This window comes from Lactuca serriola, chromosome 8 (assembly GCF_051521515.1).
Source record: "Lactuca serriola cultivar US96UC23 chromosome 8, Lser_US96UC23_V15, whole genome shotgun sequence".
Taxonomy (NCBI): Eukaryota; Viridiplantae; Streptophyta; class Magnoliopsida; order Asterales; family Asteraceae; genus Lactuca; species Lactuca serriola.
This window is the reverse complement of record NC_136415.1, coordinates 274,932,586-274,937,086: the sequence shown is the minus strand read 5'-3', so window position 1 is coordinate 274,937,086 and position 4,501 is coordinate 274,932,586. Positions and strand designations below refer to the sequence as shown.

General features: G+C 34.0%; 1 pseudogene; it reads left to right on the top strand.

Annotated features, from left to right (window-relative positions):
- Positions 1–337: 337 nt before the first annotated feature.
- LOC145068103 (calcium-binding protein CML38 pseudogene) lies at positions 338–760 on the top strand (annotated as a pseudogene).
- The last annotated feature ends 3,741 nt before the right edge of the window (positions 761–4,501 follow it).

Genomic DNA, 4,501 nt, shown 5'->3' with positions numbered 1-4,501 from the left:
ATATTGAAAGATTTAAAGAAAAAATGGAATAAATGTGATAATCGAAGCTTTGAAGTTTCGTGGTGACACAATATTTCTGCAATTGCCTTGCAGCTTCGTCCCAGGGCATCAAATCCTTGGATAAACCGCTTGAAATTAAACCCGCAATTAGGTTTCGTTTCGTCTCAGTATCAAATTGAATTCAAAAATTTCTGCATCAACGCGTATAATGAGTATCTATATAACGCTTTCTAGTTTCTACAAGTCTATCAACACCATCAATTCTTCATATTAATTATTTTACTTCAGTTTCTTCCAACTCCTAATCCAGAACATCACTCAACAGGTCTCTGAAATCATGAACAAATCTAGTGAATACAGATGTGTATTCAATCACATCGATATAGATGGAAATGGTATGATCTCTCCATCAGAGCTGCAACGCTGCATCGGATTGATCTGGAACCAAGGAATTTTACTCGAAGAGATTGAAGTTGCTGTGGAATTGTCACAGGGAAACAACGGACAATTAGGGTTTGAAGATTTTGTTGGTTTAATGGAAAGCGCAAAGGAAGAAGAGAAGCTTGAGGACTTGAGGAAAGCTTTCAGAATATATCAAATGGATGGGACTGATTGCATCACTCCGAAAAGCTTAAACAGGATGCTGAATCGACTCGGTGAGTCGAGAAGTGTGGATGAGTGTGTTGGGATGATTAATCGATTTGATCTCAATGGTGATGGAGTTCTCAACTTTGATGAATTCAAACAAATGATGCTTTGAGATTTCGAATCGTTTCATCTAATTTCACATTCTTGTATTATGGAATCCATCCATTTGGAAGATGTAAAAATGAATTCAGAATTCTTATTCAAGTATATAGTAAAAGAAATAAAATAGATAATACACCTGGTGTTGATGCCATAAAATAAATCCAGTTTGAATGCATCTCAACATATTTTAAATCAATTTTTTCATAAGAATGGACACCTGGTGGACTGGTTTGTAGAGTAGCGTACGTTTAAGTTGTCTTCTCAACCTTATATGCTTAACAAGATGGTTTAGCAAAGGTTTCAACATGAAGATCTGATTTGCATCAAATTGGTTGTTGAATACTTGATTACAAAAAGAAATATTGGTTCTTTTTAGCTGCATTTTTATGATATGGCCATATTTTTTCAATTGCTACAACAACTAAATGTCAATGTGGTCGTATTTTGTGTAGCCTATGTCGATTGTTATACTTGTGTATGGATCTTAACACACTCATGTGCTATGTTTGCAAGTTTCTTCCGAAAAAGATAGATCATGTTCAGTGGTTTTGTCATTTAGTTGTCGTCGTTTGGTCAAAGTTTTTAATTGGGTTGATGTTACTACTCTTATAAACAAGTTGTGTGATGTTTAGGGTTGGTTTGATGACCTAATTGGCTCTCAAGGCTATTTTAGGAGTGATACTTTGGGTGATATAGAGGTTTAAAAACAAGATGATGTTTGGTGATAAACTTCAATTCTGGAGTATAATAGATTTTTTTTTTTTTTTTTTTTAATGATTTGTTAACAGAAACAAGATAAAGTTTAATGTTTATTTTGGAGCGATTGGATGGAAAACCCCTTAATGGCATTATCTTTGTAACTGTTTTTTTTTTTTCTTTTCAAACTTCTTTCTAGCACTAATATATTTTAACTTTTTTTTTAAACTAACTAACAAAAACACAAAACTCAAAATTTTGAAGTTATAATTCTCAACTGTTGAACTTAAAATATTAATATAACTTAATTAGGGACCAAATAATCGGTTGTAAAATATTTAATATTATTAGTCTACAGTTAACAATAGAAAATAAGACCAAATTATACCTTTTTGGATGTTCCTGGAAGAGTTGTGCATCTCGATCATACAAATTAAAACGTGAAAAACAATATTCTTCAAAATTTTTATATAAAAAACTCAATCCTCCTTTTAATATACAAAAAAATTAAAGATTGAAATAAATGTAATAATTGAAGCTTTGATGACGCAATAATTCTGCAATTTCCTTTCAGCTTCGTCCCAAGCCATCAAATCCGTGGAGAAACCGCTTGAAATTTAACCCGCAATTGGGTTTTCGTTTCGTCTCAGTAACAAATTCAATTCGAAATTTCTGGCAACAACGCGTATAATGAGTATCTATATAACCCATTCTACAATTCTATCAACACCATCAATTCTTCATATTAAGTTTTCTCCAACTACTCTTTGCACAGAAAATCACTCACCACTTCTCCAGAATCATGAACAAATCTAGTGAATACCAACGCGTATTCAATCACATCGATATAGATGGAAATGGTATGATATCTCCATCAGAGCTGCAACACTGCATCGGGTTGATCTGGAACGAAGGAATTTTACTCGAAGAGGCAGAAGTTGCTGTGAAATCGTCACAAGGAAACAATGGACAGTTAGGGTTTGAAGATTTTCTTGGATTAATGGAAAGCGCAAAGGAAGAAGAGAAGCTTGAGGACTTGAGGAAAGCTTTCAGAATGTATCAAATGGATGGGACTGATTGCATCACTCCCAAGAGCTTAAAACGGATGCTGAATCGACTCGGTGAGTCCAGAAGTTTGGATGAGTGTGTTGGTATGATAAATCGATTTGATCTCAATGGTGATGGAGTTCTCAACTTTGATGAATTCAAACAAATGATGCTTTGAGACTTCAAATCGTTTTGTTTGTATTATGGATAATCCATCAAATTCGAAGATGTAAAAAGAATTCTTATTCAAGTATAGTAAAAGAAATAAAAGAGATAATACCCTGGTGTTGATGCCATAAGATAAATCCAGTTTGAATGCATCTCAACAGATTGTAAATCCAATTTTTGATAAGAATGGACACCTGGTTGGACTCGTTTGCAGAGAATCTGGTCTTCTCAACCTTATATGATTACATCCATTGCTGTTTTATCATTCCATATTATACTTGAGACAATGAACTTGTTAATTAGAAACAGTTGATCTGAAAGATATTGGAAATCATAATGGTAAGGTTTGTAAAGATTGCAACTTGTTGTAGAACATTTATGCATTTGCCTTGGTATTCTTGTGTGTAGTTCCGTGATACTTTTCGGCAAAGTTCTTTCACATCCTTCACAATTAAATTGAACCTCCCTAAGCTTTACTTGCTTTGGAAACATTATTTTGAGGACTTGAAGGTATAAAATTGATTTTGGGTTTCACCGGTGAGGAAGGGTGACGAAAAAAAGGCAAGGAAGAGGAACACTGATGGTGATGGGAGAGGAGAAGAAGATGGAGAAGGATGTGCATAAGGGTAGAGCGGGTTTACAATTTAATATTTATAAAAAAAAAATAGATAAATAAATAAATAAATACATGATAAAGATAAAAAATAATATGAGAAAATGACAAAATACACATTTTATATTTTTATATGGTTTAGAGAAAGGGGTGCAGCCGAGCCCGAGTCTAGTCAGACTCGGTTCGGACTTGTTTAATTTATATGAAGCTCGAGCTCGATTCGAGCTTTCTTGTATTGAGTTCGGCTCGAGCTCGTAAAGAATTATACAATTTCGGCTCGGATTCGGGCTCGACTCGTTTTTTATCTGACGTGCCTAAATAAGCTTAAGCTCGGCTCAAGCTCGTTAAGAAACTCGTTTACCAATACCCTAAATCCATAATTCCCCTAATATGTTTTTATTTTAATATATATAAGTAATAATAAATTATATTATACTATAAAGGTTCGTTTAGACTCGCGAGCCTAATCGAGCTTAATGACATATGCTCGAGCTCGAGCTTGTTTAATAAACAAGCTTAATATTAAGCTCGAGCTCGGCTCGGGCTCATTTAAAATCAGTTTCGAGTCGAGCTTTTATCGATTTGATCCCGAGTAGCTCGTGAGTAGCTTGGTTTGCACCCCTAAAAACAACCCGTCAAAAAATTAAAACCATTGTATAATATACTAATTCTAAAAGTTCTTAGTGAACAGTTCTTTGCTGAGATTGACTTTTTTTTAATCCATTTTTTATTCTATAGTGGATTACACGTGTACGTAAGTGTGTATGTAAGTATCGGTGCCGTTACCATTCATTCCTAATACGTGTTACTTTTAACCTTTCTTCTTCTTCTACGTTTCTCTGTGATTGTACCTATATTTGGTCCAATAAAATACTTGCACATATTTCCCACCGACTACATCTCGATCTCTGATATTTACTCTTTGAAGCTTCACTGCTTCTTCTTTGCGTCAAGCACTATCTTCGGTCACATACATTTTCTCTAAAATTGGGGTGTCTTTTTAGCCAACCATTTATGGGTGTTGCTAAATTGACTACCCTTAAACACCTTATTAACACTTTTATTAAAAGTCAGCCTATCATAAACTATTTATAATTTACTTTTTCAAAAAACAATGCAAATTCAACCAATATAAAAACCTTAAAAATCAAATAGGGTGTATAAATGGAAAATTGGGGTGTCTTTTTTAGCCAACCCTTTTCTCAACCATCCTGGGTTCTACAAGGC